The following is a 17,446-nucleotide window of genomic DNA, read 5'->3' as shown; positions in this document are numbered from 1 at the left end:
CCCGCAACTTTCACTTCAAAGTGCCGAGCGCATGGCGAAGGAACAGTTGCTACCTATTTTTGATCGACTTAGGTCTGTCGCGGCCGAGATTCGAACTCACGACCTCCCGATCACGGAGCGAGCGCTCTACCTACTGAGCTACCGTGAACGGTGCATCTTAGTCGAATAAGCACTTATCAATATATGAGACCTTTACAAACATTTAGGTGACCGTAAATAAACGCATGTGCAAACCAAAAATGGCGGTTCTGTCATGTAACAAGGTAATATACCGTAATTCCTCACTGAAAGCAATGACACACACTTAAAGAACTTTTTCTGCATGGAAAAGTGAATAAAATATTGGATGCATGACCCCTTTCTCCAATTACAATGTCTCAATTGGCTAAATTCATACTGTAATATTGGAGAGTTTATGCCCAACCCTGATCGACCTAGCAGACAGGGTTACACCTATAGATAACAGGGATTTATCAGTGCCTTCTCAGGGGCCGAAATTCGGTCCCATTCCCAACTGAAAATGAGTTTCATTTATTTAAATCATTTAGCAAAGCTACAGTCATAACACATGTTTAAAAACACTGTAAAAACATCGCCAACTTTTAATCCGAATGTCCTCTGTTTTTCTAAAAAAAAATGATATTGTGTAATTATATAGATTTATTAAGTTATTTCTACCTACTCAATTGATCTACGAGTGAATGGTAAGGACTTTAGGCATTATTTCAAATAGAATAAATATATTTTCAATGCATTAATACATATTAAAAAGAGGACTTTTAGAAAATGTGTACGTAGTATAATTTTTTGCAGGAGGTTTATAATCTCCAGAAACAGATACTATATGACCTAAATTGAAATCTCATACACACATGTACTACCTTAAGTTGTATAAACTCATTTGAAGTCCAATTTACTTTTATTATTCTATTATTCATAATTGATCTTGTATGATGAAGATGGATCATATTTAATTGTCGTTTGGTTGCCCAAATTAGAGTTCATGCTGAAATGTTAAAAGAATTACCCCTGAATACAGATTTTAAATAACATTTTAAAATTTTTTCCAATTTCATCAAATAGCCGATAATTTATTCCCAATTCCCCAAAAATGGTGTTTCCCAAAATAGGCTGATAAATCCATGGATAATAGTTAGGCCAATTTAGTGTTGAAAGATACATCTTAGTTGAAGTAACGCTGACCAGTATTTCACTGGATAAATTCAAATGTGTATAAAACATTTGTTAATTTATAGAAGTAAATTCAATATACAAATCTTTGCAAATTTCATACTCAATTGAGATCAAAGCCCTTTGAATTACTAAGTAAATAATGAGCATTGCCTACTTTGCAGGTACATAACAAAAATTTAAAGAAGCTAGGACTTGATTGAGAAATTACATGTATTAGGCTTTTGTGCCGCAGGTTGAACATTAAATTTGATAGCTGCTTGATCAAATTATTATAACCTTTATTTCAACGTCAATTACTTTTGATATTGTTAAATAATTAAATTGTATTTTTCTTCAATCTAAATTTAACTTAAATTTGGATCCTTATTTTTAGTTTGTGGGGATACCGAGGTTTATAACACATCACATATCACTGAAGAGCACAAAAAGAAGTTGAACATTATGAACCAAGCACCAATTGACAAACAAAAATCAGAACTATATGTGAATGAAAATGACATTCAGTCTAAAGTTAGAAATGAATCAAAATTAAATAAAAAGAGTTATGTGATCTAGACAATAATACTTAAAAGTACTAATGACGTGTATTATTTTTATTAAAATAAACATTGCTGGTATTTTAAAATGAAACTGTTGAATCCTAAATTATTTTTATTTTTATTTTTCGACCACCCAATGCATTTTTTTGAGACAGAAAATCGTAAACCAAAAAAAATAAAAACTTTGGCCTAAAGATTGATTGAATGATGTTAAAGTCTGTACTTAGTTATTATAGCATCTAGAGGCTTGTCAATGACTAGGAATATTCTTACAAAAAAAGTTTCTGAAAGGTTAAAATTTTCCAAAATTTTAAAATAGTAGTTGCTTACTCTACTTTCAACTCCTATGTTTCACCTTTAAGGTGATTTCAGGGTGATATAATGCCATTGCTTGCAGTAGCAAAGTTTCTTATGAATAAAGATGTTAAATTTATTTTCCATAAAAATCCTTTTTTCCAATCGCACTGAGGAGTAATTAACAACATAGGTAAACAAGTTTAAGTTAAAGATAGTGTAATACCTGGTAGACATGTTAATGTCATAGTTTCTGGTAGACATGGTTCAAAATGTCAGAATTTCTGGTAAATATGTAAATGTCAATTCCTACTGAAAATCAATTGACATGTTTCCTTAGTATTAGTATTTACATTCTTTTATGAGGTAATTTTTTAAATAAATTTGTTCATGCTTTTGGTAGGATCCTGGCTCTATTCCTTTTTACCCTGATGAAGTTTGATGTATATTACTTGTATATATATCCACTAAAAATGTCACCTCATTATTTAAAAGTGCAAAAGGAATACATAGTTCTACTCCATTTTAATTTAAGTTTCGCAAAATTTTGTTGTTGGCATTGGAAAGTTAATCAAACAGCAACTCGAAATTGAAGATTTTTTTAAGTTTACTTGTATGGTATCAAGAATATTCTTTTTGTGTGTAATTGCTAGAATAGTCTTTATTCTCATGCTGTTTTTATTTGTAAGTGGTAGTGCAGATGTATAACAATATGGACTTGAACTGAGTAAATATCTGTGATAACTATTTATTTCTCAGTATTTTATGTAAAAAAAGAAGAAAAACAAACAAACATTGCAACAGATGTTATGGATGATTTGACTAGATTAGGAAACATTGACTTTTATAAGATGGTTCAAGATTGTAGTGACCAGTTCAATTTGAGGGACGCATGTCCATGCAAATCACAGGTGAAATTCATGGTTCAAAGCTGTATAGAAGGTATTTTTTAAAATATTCCAGCCCTTATACATACATGTTCATGAAACAGGCCCGTAGCAACGGTTTCGAAAGGGGGGGGGGGTAACTTCCCAAAATTAACTGACAGACAAAAAAAAAAGAAGCTTATTTACTGTCCAAATACTGAAATTTGCCTGTGCTCGACCTTTCAACGTCAAAAAGTGGTGGGGGGGGGGGGGAGCCTACATCTAAAGGAAAAATATTTACTATAGAAAAATCTATACTCAGAAAAAAGGGAGGGGGCTCTCCCCCCTTCCGCGTTCTACGGGCCTGTAAACGGTGATATACCTGTAATAAATGTCAAGGTCAACTGACTAAACTAAGTATGTTTATAATCATGATAAAGTCAGGCCATCATTAACAATATCTTTGTTTCCCCTAACCCGACCCAAAAATCTCAAGTTGGGTCGGTAGGTAGGTAAATTATTTTTTTTCTGACAGCAGCTTTGGGAATACATTCTGAAAAATTGAATAATATCTTTATAAATAAGAAAGAACAAAAGAAACCAATTTTAAACCGAATATCATACAAATGTAGCAACATATATGGTAAATTGATTCACAAATATTATTCATTTGAACTTGTAAAATATCTCAGGCCAGAGTAAATTTATTGAAATCGAATATTTACAAAAAACACAAGATTCGCAAATACTGAATCATCGGACATTCGAGTACATTTTTCAAACCTACTATCATCTTCGAGTACTTACACAGACAAAATGTCAAGGGCCTCGCGTGGCACAGTAATTCTAGTGTTTCATTTTGGAGTCACGACGTAATTCGGGAACTAATTCTAAGTCACAGGTCCCGACGTGGGACTTGCAGACCGGTCAGTCGAACAAGACCATAGAAAACGAAGGTCCAGTGTCGGAGTATACATGTAGATGGCACGTAAAAGATCCTTTAATTACTGATGCTTAATGATCAAAGGCCATAAGTGCCGAGTAAAAGTCTAAAATAAGAGCCCTCCACCGGCCCAACAAATTTTAAAGGTATTTTAAAGCAAAGAAACAACCTGTTTTCAAGGGCCTAACTAAAGAAAAATAAACTGGGCGTCTCAGGAAGCCGTTCCATAAGCAAATTTTAAAGATTTCAACACTATTTGGAAATAGTGTACATGTATAAACAATATATAATTCAACCAAACCATATCTAAAATGATTAAAGTTTCATATATCTAATGTTATAGTCACGGAGTCAATACCCCATCAATAAAAGGAATAAAGAAACGACATTATATTTATCAAATGAAATAATCATACAAAGACATATTTACAACTCCTATGGTCCTATGTAGTAAAAATAGCATCGTACATGAACTGTTTATTTGATCGAAACGAATCAAATGCAGTGAAATTTATTGATATGTATTCACAAGGAGCGCTCCTCATCTACTCATGAGGTAGGCTTTGCTATGCTTACTACGTACGTTAATTTTAGAAGACACATTTTTAAATACCATATTAACACTCCTTAGTCATGGCACATTAATTCACGAGATGTCTCAAGAGTGTAGGATTCTAATAAGTTAAAGATATAACTAGTATTACATGTAATTGTAACGGGGACCGTTACAGATGTTCCCCAAACGCTCCCCAACTTCCTTTTGGTGTCTTATTCCCTGTAAGCTTCATTAAAAAAGGCAATCAAGTATATTGGTTTTTTCCACATTACACGCGGGCGCACGGGCATGCATGTAAAAAATGATCATGTCAACTTGTCTACACTTTTAATACATCTTTATATTCAAATTTCATCAAAAGATAAAAAAAAAAAAATCGGCTATATTAAGTATATCTGTCATTTTACGCATTGCAAGCGCGCGCACGTGTATGCATGTCCATGATGACCGTGTCATCTTGTCAACACTATTAATATATCTACATATTTTGAGTATCAAACCATTTCATCAAAAAGTGTAAAAGTTACAGCTATATCAAGTAAATTGGTCATTTTAGCATTGCATGCGCGCGCATATGCATGCATGTGCATGTTGACAATGTCGTCTTGTCTACATTTATAAAGGGTCTATATATTCTGAGTATCAAAGCATTACATCAAAAAATGTAAAAGTTATGGTCATATCAAGTATATTGGTAATTTTACTCATTGCACGCGTACGCCCGTGCATGCATTTGCATGCTGACCATGTCATCTTGTCTACACTATTAATATATCTTTATATTCTGAGTATTAAAGTATTTCATCAAAAGATATGAAAGTTTTGGCTATATCAAGTATATTGGTCATTCTACTCATTGCACGCGCACGCACGTGCTTGCAAGTGCATGCATGTGTGCGCTGATCATGTCATCTTGTGTACACTTCTAATATATATTTATATTCTGAGTTTCAAAGCAATTCATCAAAAAATATACAAGTTAAGTCTATATCATTTGTATTGGTTATTTCAATCACTGCGCATGCGCACACGTGCATGCATGTGCATTCTGACCATGTCATCTTGTCTACACTATAAATATATCCTGATATCCTGAGTATCAAAGCATTTCATCAAAGGATATGAAAGTTATAGCTATATCAAGTATATCTGTCATTTTACTCATTGCACGCACGCGCACGTGCACGCACGTGCATGCATGTGTGCGCTGATCAAGTCTTCTTGTGTACACTTCTAATATATATTTATATTCTGAGTTTCAATGCAATTCATCAAAAAATGTACAAGTTAAGTCTATATCCATTGTATTGGTTATTTCAATCAATGCGCATGCGCGCACGTGCATGCATGCGCATTCTGACCATGTCATCTTGTCTACACTATTAATACATCCTTATATTCTGAGTATCAAAGCATTTCATCCAAAAATATAAAAGTTATAGCTATATCAAGTGTATTGGTCATTTTACGCATTGCACGCGCACGCACGTGCATGCGCGTGCGCGCAAAATGACCTTCGTTCCGCAAATCTACATAACATTCCTATTAACCCTAAAAAGGTTTCACCTCAATCGGACGTGTAGTTTCGGAGATCACTCACGGACAAAAAAGTACCCAGGAAGAAAAATAATAATAACTAGATGCGTTTCTTGTTGCTAGGGCAACAATTGGTCTTCCGACCGAACTTTTCTCCAGAAAGCTATGCTATCTCACTTCATTTAATACTTTATTGAAGGTATTTTTCGTTTGCGTTTATGTAACACATTCTTTCAACATAGATCATAATTATTAAAGGATTTCTGTAGAATCTCTCTTAACAAAGCTTTAAAAATAAGCAAAAACTATCATACATGTCTTCACGGAGAAAAATATTATTTACAACTGAAAAAAGAGAGAAACAATCTCCCGCTCCTGCAGGATTCTTACCCGCAACATACGAGAAAGTTTGGATCGGTCATATCTTTGCAACAAATGCATCGATCAAAATGATGAAAACATACATAGAATTCTTAGAAGACTTTCAATTAACCCTGTAAATTTCAGAGAAAAATATTGAAAAACAAAAAAGTTGCAAATTTAACATTTTTGAATTCACTTCCGTTCGCGACCGGAAGTACGAACGACGAAAAATAAAGGTCGATCACCATATTTCCATTTGATGCTCTATCACGTCAGTAAGTTTCAATTTCATATCTTAAGCCGTTCTCGAGAAAATTAACGGACAAAATTCCATTTAAAAAAATACAATTTTCCCCAAAAATCGCGAACAGAAGTGAATTTCAAAAAAGTGAGGGACACCCCTGGAGATATATTCATGATGCATCGTTCCTGCAAAAATCTTTCAAATTGAACCACGCATAGCTGAGATATGGCGTGTACTATGAAAAAAAGAATAATAATAATAATAGAAAACAGACGGAAAACAATAAGGTCTTCCGAAGGAAGTCGGAAGACCTTAACTAGTTATAATTGTAACGGGGACCTTTACAGATGTTCCCCAAACGCTTCCCAACACCCTTTTGGTGTCTTATTTCCTGTAAGCTTCATTAAAAAAGGCAATGAAGTATATTGGTCGTTTTTTGCATTTCACGAGCGCACACGTGCATGCATGTGCAGGATGACCATGTCATCCCGTCTATACTGTTAATGCATCTTTATATTCTCAGTATCAAATTTAAACATTTCATCAAAAATATATAAGTTCCGGCTATATCAAGTATATTGGTCATCTTAGCAGTGTGCGCACGCGCACCTGCATTCATGTTCATAATGACCATGCCATCTTGTCTAAACTTATAATTTGTCTGCTTATTCTTAGTATCAAAGCTTTTCATCAAAAATATAAAAGTTACGGCTATATTAAGTATATTGGTCATTTAACACATTGCACGCGCGCGCATGTGCATGCATGTGCATGATGTCCACATCAACTTGCCTACACTTTTAATATATCTGTATATTCTTAACATCAAAGCTTTTCATCAAAAAATATAAAAATTACGGCTATATTAAGTATATTTGTCATTTAACACATTGCACGCGCGCGCACGTGCATGCATATGCATGCATGTGCGTGATGACCATGTCAACTTGTCTACACTTCTAATATATATAAATATTTTGAGTATCAAAGCATTTCATCAAAAAGTATATAAGTTACGACTATATCAAGTATATTGGTCATTTTACGCTTTGCGCGTGCGCGCACGTGCATGCATGCGCATGTTGACCATGTCATCTTGTTTACACTTTTAATATATCCTTATATTCTGAATATCAAAGCATTTCATCAAAAAATATAAAAGTTACAGCTATATCAAATATATTGGTCATTTTACGCAATGCACGCGCACGCACGTGCATGCACGTGCGCGCAAAATGACCTTCGTTCCGCAAATCTACATAACATGCCTAGTTACCCTAAAAAGGTTTCACCTCAATCGGATGAGTAGGTTACGAGATCACTCACGGACAAAAAAGTACCCAGGAAGAAAAATAATAATAACTAGACTCTTGTTGCCATGGCAACAAAAAGGTCTTCCGTTCCTATATGATATCGTTTGTACTGTTTTTTTTTTCTGTAGAGAAACGTGTACAGTATGTAATAATTAAGTTGTAAAGAATCTAAAATTTGTCCTTTCGGTACTTGTCATCCATTGATTTTTACTGCAAAATTAATGTATCTGTTGTCCTTATATATGAAATTGTATGCATATTTTTTCATTAGTAGAAGCATATCTAAACTATTTTTAAATTTAAAAGTTAAATGGGGGGGGGGTATCTAGAAAACAACCTGTCAGTTCTTACAGTACTTTGATTTTCACTGCTAAAATGAAAGTATCCACCGTACTTATATATAAACATGAGAAATTATAAAACATGTAGTGTATGAATTGAATTTTGCATTTAGAGAAACATCTTTATATAAGTCAAAGTAAAAAACAATACTAAATATCCTTTCAGTCCTTACGGTACTTTGATTTTTATTGGCTAATGAAAATAGCTTCCATAGATAACTTATTGTGTGCATTGATTTTTATGTATAGAAAAACATGCTTGTTTATACTATACTGTAGTAAGAAAAAAAGTGGGTATCTAAAACAGTCCTCTCAGTACTTCAGGTACTTTGATATTTACTGCATATATAATATATATTATATTATTATATTATATATATATAATATATGATATATGATACTGTATGTATTGATTTTTGTATGCAGAGAAACATGTAAACATAACCTTCATGTAAGTTAAAGTAAGAAATGCCCTCTCAGTACTTTCAGTACTTTGATTTTTTTAAGCAAACCGAAAATAGCTGAAATCTACAAAACGGGTGATCTGATTTCAAAACAAATCAAATATTTGGCACTTATGGACGTATCTCTATTATGCCTAAAAATATCTTGAAAAAATATTTAAAAAAAAAAAAGTCGAAAATTAACTGAAACACAAATTCAGTTCCGGTTTGGACAGGAAGTTCCAGACACAAACAAAAATCACGTAGAAACAAAAAGAATGTGATGATCTATTATTTCTGTAAATTTCACATCTAAACCTCAAACCCCTTCTGAGAAAAACACCGGACAAAAGTGCATTTTAAAATTTGAAATTCGGTCAAAACTTCGGACCGGAAGTGATTTTTTCAAAAAACGGAATTTTATATAAACTTCACATATCAACCTATTATCCTGTAAAAAATTGTGAAAATCTATCGAAACATCTCTGAGTAATCGCGCTCACAAAATTTGGGAGGAATAATAATAATAATAACTAGACTCTTGTTGCCATGGCAACAAAAAAGTCTTCCGTTCTACTAAATCTGTAAGAATTTGCTTTTTTCTGTGTAAAAAACATACATATCATATTTACTGTGAAAGAAATAAATAACTGGAGGAAAGTCCTTTCAGTACTTAAGGTACTTTGATTTTCATGATCAATCTTGTATCTATGAGAGATTTACGTATATCATAGAGCAAGGATAATTAGCATTTAAAAAAAAATGTTTGCAATCATTTCTAAGACAAACAAACAGACGAACGAACACCGTACTATCATAAACTTTACTGTGTATATGTTCTGGCATAATTGTGATGGTGTTATAAAAAATATAATGAATTAAGTTAGTAGCAAGTTAAACGTAAAGTCACGGAGTTTTGAATATAATATAATATTAAGATTTGACAGCATACCTATAAGAAAGATTATTCAATTACAGTAATTATTCAGCAATCGATTGATTGATTAATTGATTGATTGATTGATTGACTATTCATCTTCTTCTCTTAGAATCATTTGGCCCATATATCACACTGGTCAAATCCTGACATTATATGAGAAGAAAAACATTTAGCGTATTAGATAATCAAACGCTCTCGTGTTATGATCAATCCATTCTATTCATGTAAATGATATCTATGTAGAATTCAAACGTATGCTGGAGATGCCCGTTTTCATACTTGTATTAAATGTTTAGTCAGTAACAAGTCTTCCCCATGATGGCAAATTCACAGCTAATTAGTTACCTATTTAAAATTCTAATGTAAGCCTCGTATTGCACCACCGAAACACTAAATCTGTGTCAGAGTCAAGAGATTTTAGTGCGTTACAGGTCAAAGTGTTAACAATGAGTAGGTTGTTTGCTTAGTTCATTAAAATTTCAAATTAAATTTTTCTTTGTCATCCTATCAAAGTTTAAATAAAAGTGATGCACCAACTACGGGTGTATATATATGATAAATTCTCAAATTTACTTTCTTTTGTTTGTTCTTTAACGTCCCACTCGTGAATTTATCACTCACATGGAGACGCCAGCACTCGCCGGTGGAGACTGCAAATTTTTGTCCTATACTTTGGCACTTATCGCCATTGATCAGTGAGGAATCTTTTTTGTGCCAGCACCTTCTGCGACACGGGACTTCGATTTATACGATCTCATCCAAAGGACCGGTCTCCACGTCCCACAATCGAAGTTCATAATACCGAGATATTTTATTTTTTAATTTTATTTTATTTTTTCACAGGTTTGTTGCATTGGATATACTTAAAGATCATACTTCAAGATCATTTCGAACTCAGGCTATTTTATTACAGCGTCGGGTGATTTTGATTGACAGGTCAACACACGTGCACTTCGTGTGATACTTTTTAAGCAGAAAAATATACAGGATGTGACCATGACTGACTATGAAATCAGAAAACATTTAATAAAGAATGGGTGTGACTAATATAGAACTAATTTTTGGTCTATGTAAATGGATAGGAGGATTGGGATTAAGAGGGAATCTCTCTCTCTCTCTCTCTCTCTCTCTCTCTCTCAGACGTAAATTGAACATTTCAGTATCATAATGACAAATCTACCATTATAGAATATAAAATTCTGTATATAAGTAAATGGTAATTATAACCACATGTTCCAGATTTAAAACTAAAACGAATATATTTCAAATGCCTAGCTGCACGAACGTCTCTAAATATTAATCAAGACGGGGGGGGGGGGGGCTTCAAAGGAATTAGATAGTTTTATGAATTATAAGGAAAAGTACGGACGTCAGTTGCATGTACATAATTATATATCAATACATAAAATTGTGTTCATTCAGGTAAATGTATGTACCTATCCCACATATCAACAGGACCTGTGCAATTTTTTTATCATGGTTTTTTTTTTCTCAAAAGAAACATACAGAGTAGCATTATTCACACAGAATCGCATTTTCACATATTTTTTTTAACTCTGGAGTATTTCACAAGAATCCAAGAATCGCCTTTTCACATCTTTTACAACTCATTGGGTATATAGAATATAGATCATGTGACATAAATAATTTAACTTTTTATCAAAAATACATGTAATAACCAAATCTAATCTATATATTGATTTTCTTTCTTTTAAGTGACAGATATCAATTTATTTCCAAAGGCTTTAATACAGTCTGTATTACAAATTTCTATCGCTCAGTTCCTTTTTGAGTGTACGTAATATTTTTTAATATCGAAAAAAAAAACTCGGAAATCGGGATAATTTCGCATTCAAATCATAGAGAATAATAAATCGTCTGCATTATAGAAGGCTTAGTAACTATCTTATTCTGAACTTACTATACGAGATAGATAAAATTGCATGCCTGTCCATCACTATAAATGTATATTCAGTGCATATAATATATTTACTTGAATTATATACCTAGCATATATAGTAATTTTTTTTTTAGATACATGTATATTCATGTGTAAATCAATTAACTGTCAATACAGACTTACACTACACTGGCAACTTTAAACCATACATGCACTGGAAGCAGTAACCAATGTACTCTTACATTTAGAGGAGTGAATATGGAACGTCTAAATATTTATTCTATCTATATATGGAGAGTGTATATGTCTCTGACGTCATCGATACTATTTCCGCCTTTATCTCGAAAGTTCTATTCTCACTTACAAGTCAGAGTTATCTTTCTTTGCCCATTGTCTACACACTAGGTAAATAGGGAAAATGAGGGTACCGAAAATCTACAAAATGTGGAATCTGATTTCAAAACAAATTATATATTTAGTATTTGTAGAATAACCTCTGTTATACATAATAATATCTTGAAAAAATATTAAAAAACAAAAAAGTTAAAAATTGACCAAACACAAGTTCACTTCCGGTTCGGACAGGAAGTACCGGAAATACACAAAAACAACTTCGAAACAAAGAGAATGTCATGGTCTAATACTCCTGTAAATTTCACATCTTTACCTCAAACTGTTTCCGAGAAAAATTCCGGACAAAAGTCCATTTAAAAATTGGAAATTCGGCCGTAACTTCGGACCGGAAGTGAATTTTTCAAAAAACGGAATTTTATATAAACTTCATATATCAGCCTACCATCATGTGAAAAATTGTAAAAATCTATCCAACCATCTCTGAGTAATTGCGCTCACAAAATTTGGGAGGAATAATAATAATAATAACTAGACTCTTGTTGCCATGGCAACAAAAAAGTCTTCCGTTCTTCTAAATCTGTAAGAATTTGCTTTTTTTCTGTGTAAAAAACATACATATCATATTTACTGTGAAAGAAAAAAATAACTGGAGGAAAGTCCTTTCAGTACTTAAGGTACTTTGATTTTCATTATCAATCTTGTATAATACATTTTGCACCTATAAGAGATATACGTATATCATTAGCAATTTTAAAAAAAATTGTTTGCAATCATTTCTAAGGCAAACAAACAGACGAACGAACACCGTACCATCATGTATGTTTTGGCATAATTGTGTATGGTGTTATAAAAAAATATAATGAATTAAGTTAGTATCACATTAAACGTAAAGTCACTGAGTTTTGTAAAGTTATAATATCAAGATTTGACAGCATACCTATAAGACAGATTATTCAATTACAGTAATTCTTCAGCAATCGATTGATTGATTATACGTATGTTGTTTAACGTCCCTCTCCAGAATTTTTCACTTACATGGAGACGACACCACTCTGCGGTGGAGACTGCAAATTTTTGTCCTATACTTTGGCACTTATCGCAATTGAGCAGAGGGGAATCTTTTTTATGCCAGCACCTTCTGCGACAAGGGACCTCGATTTATACGATCTCATCCAAAGGACCGGTCTCCACGTCCCACAATCGAAGTTCATAATACCGAGATATTTTCTTTTTTATTTTATTCTATTTTTTCACAAGTTTGTTGCATCAGATTTACTTAAAGATCATACTTCAAGATCATTTCAAACTCAGGCTACTTAATTGCAGTGCATACAGCGTCAAGTGATTTTGATTGACAGGTCAACACAGGTGCACTTCATGTGATACTTTTTAAGCTGAAAAATATACAGAATGTGACCATGACTATGAAATCAGAAAACATTTAATAAAGAATGGGTGTGACCGATATAGAACTAATTTTTGGTCTATGTAAATGGATAGGAGGATCGGGATTAAGAGGGAATCTCTCTCTCTCCTCTCTCTCTCTCTCTCTCTCTCTCAGACGTAAATTGAACATTTCATAATGACAAATCTACCATTATAGAATATGAAATTCTGTATACATGTAAATGGTAATTATATTCACATGTTCCAGATTTAAATCTAAACCGAATATATAATTCAAATGCCTAGCTGCACGAACGTCTCCAAATATTAATCAAGACGGGGGGGGGGGGGAGGGGAGGGGGAGGAGGCTTCAAAGGAATTAGATAGTTTTATGTTTTATGAATTATAAGGAAAAGTACGGACGTCAGTTGCATGTACATAATTATATATCACTGCATAAAATTGTATTCATTCAGGTATACTTATCCCACATATCAAGAGACCTGTGCAATTTTTTTTATCATGGTTTTTTTTTCAAAAGAAACATATAGCGTAGCATTATTTCACACAGAATCGCGTTTTCACATATTTTTTTTAACTCTTTGAGTATTTCACAAGAATCCAAGAATCGTCTTTTCACATCTTTTATAATTTCTTGGGTATATAGAGTATAGATCATGTGTCATAAATAATTTAACTTTTTATCAAATATACATGTAATAACCAAATCTAATCTATAGATTGATTTTCTTTCTTTTAAGTGGCAGATATCAATTTATTTATAAAGGCTTTAAAACAGTACTGTATTACAATTTTCTATCGCTCAATTCCTTTTTGAGTGTATGTAATATTTTTTAATATCGAAATTAAAACTCGGAAATCGGGATAATTTCGCATTCAAATCATAGAGAATAATAAATCGTCTACATTATAGAAGGCTTATAACTATCGTATTCTGAACTTACTATACGAGATAGATAAAATTGCATGCCTGTCCATCACTATAAATGTATATTCAGTGCTTATAATATATTTACTTGAATTAGCTACCTAGCACATATATTAATTTTTTTTAGATATATTCATGTGTAAATCAATTAACTGTCAATACAGACTTACACTGCACTGGCAACTTCAAACTTTACATGCACTGGAAGCGGTAACCAACGTACTCTTAAATTTTGAAGAGTGAATATAGAACGTCTAAATATTTTGATATGGAGAGTGTATATGTCTCTGACGTCATCGATACTATTTCCGCCTTTATCTCGAAAGTTCTATGCTCACTTACAAGTCAGAGTTATCTTTCTTTGCCCATTGTCTACACACTAGGTAAATAGGGAAAATGAGGGTACCGAAAATCTACAAAATGTGGAATCTGATTTCAAAACAAATTATATATTTAGTATTTGTAGAATAACCTCTGTTATACATAATAATATCTTGAAAAAATATTAAAAAACAAAAAAGTTGAAAATTGACCAAACACAAGTTCACTTCCGGTTCGGACAGGAAGTACCGGAAACACACGAAAACAACTTCGAAACAAAGAGAATGTCATGATCTAATACCCCTGTAAATTTCACATCTTTATCTCAAACCGTTTCCGAGAAAAATTCCGGACAAAAGTCCATTTAAAAATTGCAAATTCGGCCGTAACTTCGGACCGGAAGTGAATTTTTCAAAAAAGGGAATTTTATATAAACTTCATATATCAGCCTACTATCATGTGAAAAATTGTGAAAATCTATCCAACCATCTCTGAGTAATCGCGCTCACAAAATTTGGGAGGAATAATAATAATAATAATAATAATAACTAGACTCTTGTTGCCATGGCAACAAAAAAGTCTTCCGTTCTTCTAAATCTGTAAGAATTTGCTTTTTTCTGTGTAAAAAACATACATATCATATTTTCTGTGAAAGAAAGAAATAACTGGAAAAAAGTCCTTTCATTACTTAAGGTACTTTGATTTTCATTATCAATCTTGTATAATACATTTTGCACCTATAAGAGATATACGTTTATCATTTGCATTTTTAAAAAAAAATTGTTTGCAATCATTTCTAAGACAAACAAACAGACAAACGAACACCGTACTATCATAAACTTCACTGTGTATATGTTTCGGCATAATTGTGATGGTGTTATAAAAAATATAATGAATTAAGTTAGTATCACATTAAACGTAAAGTCACTGAGTTTTGTAAAGTTATAATATCAAGATTTGACAGCATACCTATAAGACAGATTATTCAATTACAGTAATTCTTCAGAAATCGATTGATTGATTGATTATACGTATGTTGTTTAACGTCTCTCTCCAGAATTTTTCACTCACATGGAGATGCCACCACTCGCCGGTGGAGACTGCAAATTTTTGTCCTATACTTTGGCGCTTATCGCAATTGAGCAGTGAGGAATCTTTTTTATGCCAGCACCTTCTGCGACAAGGGACCTCGATTTATACGATCTCATCCAAAGGATCGGTCTCCACGTCCCACAATCGAAGTTCATAATACCGAGATATTTTATTTTTTATTTTATTCTATTCTTTCACAAGTTTATTGCATCAAATTTACTTAAAGATCATACTTCAAGATCATTTCGAACTCAGGCTACTTAATTGCAGTGCATACAGCGTCAAGTGATTTTGATTGACAGGTCAACACACGTGCACTTCGTGTGATACTTTTTAAGCTGAAAAATACACAGGATGAGATCATGACTATGAAATCAGAAAACATCTAATAAAGAATGGGTGTGACCGATATAGAACTAATTTTTGGTCTGGATCGGGATTAAGAAGGAATCTCTCCTCTCTCTCTCTCTCTCTCTCTCTCACATGTAAATTGAACATTTCATAACTATAGAATATGAAATTCTGTATACATGTAAACGGTAATGTTATTCACATGTTCCAGATTTAAATCTAAAACGAATATATAATTCAAATGCCTAGCTGCACGAACGTCTCCAAATATTAATCAAGACGGGGGGGGGGGGGGCTTCAAAGGAATTAGATAATTTTATGTTTTATGAATTATAAGGAAAAGTACGGACGTCAGTTGCATGTACATGATTATATATCATTGCATAAAATTGTGTTCATTCAGATATACTTATCCCACATATCAACAGACCTGTACAATTTTTTTATCATGTTTTTTTTTCAAAAGAAACATATAGCGTACCATTATTTCACACACTCTTTAACTCTTTGAGTATTTCACAAGAATCCAAGAATCGCCTTTTCACATCTTTTATAATTCCTTGGGTATATAGAATATAGATCATGTGTCATAAATAATTTAACCTTTTATCAAATATACATGTAATAACCAAATCTAATCTATAGATTGATTTTCTTTCTTTTCAGTGGCAGATATCAATTTATTTATAAAGGCTTTAAAACAGTACTGTATTACAATTTTCTATCGCTTAATTCCTTTTTTGAGTGTATGTAATATTTTTTAATATCGAAAGTAAAACTCGGAAATCGGGATAATTTCGCATTCAAATCATAGAGAATAATAAATCGTCTGCATTATAGAAGGCTTATAACTATCATATTCTGGACTTAATATACGAAATAGATAAAACTGCATGCCTGTTCATCACTATAAATGTATATTTAGTGCTTATAATATATTTACTTGAATTAGGTACCTAGCATATATATTAATTTTTTTTAGATATATTCATGTGTAAATCAATTAACTGTCAATACAGACTTACACTACACTGGCACCTTCAAACTTTACATGCACTGGAAGCGGTAACCAACGTACTCTTAAATTTTGAAGAGTGAATATAGAACGTCTAAATATTTTGATATGGAGAGTGTATATGTCTCTGACGTCATCGATACTATTTCCGCCTTTATCTCGAAAGTTCTATTCTCACTTACAAGTCACAGTTATCTTTCTTTGCCCATTGTCTACACACTAGGTAAATAGGGAAAATGAGGGTACCGAAAATCTGCAAAATGTGGAATCTGATTTCAAAACAAATTATATATTTAGTATTTGTAGAATAACCTCTGTTATACATAATAATATCTTGAAAAAATATTAAAAAACAAAAAAGTTGAAAATTGACCAAACACAAGTTCACTTCCGGTTCGGACAGGAAGTACCGGAAACACACGAAAACAACTTCGAAACAAAGAGAATGTCATGATCTAATACCCCTGTAAATTTCACATCTTTACCTCAAACCGTTTCCGAGAAAA

Source organism: Saccostrea echinata, unplaced genomic scaffold (assembly GCF_033153115.1).
Source record: "Saccostrea echinata isolate AGI-Se365-2 ecotype Australia unplaced genomic scaffold, CSIRO_AGI_Sech_v1 ptg000009l, whole genome shotgun sequence".
NCBI lineage: Eukaryota > Metazoa > Mollusca > Bivalvia > Ostreida > Ostreidae > Saccostrea > Saccostrea echinata.
Note: the sequence above shows the minus strand (reverse complement) of the source record.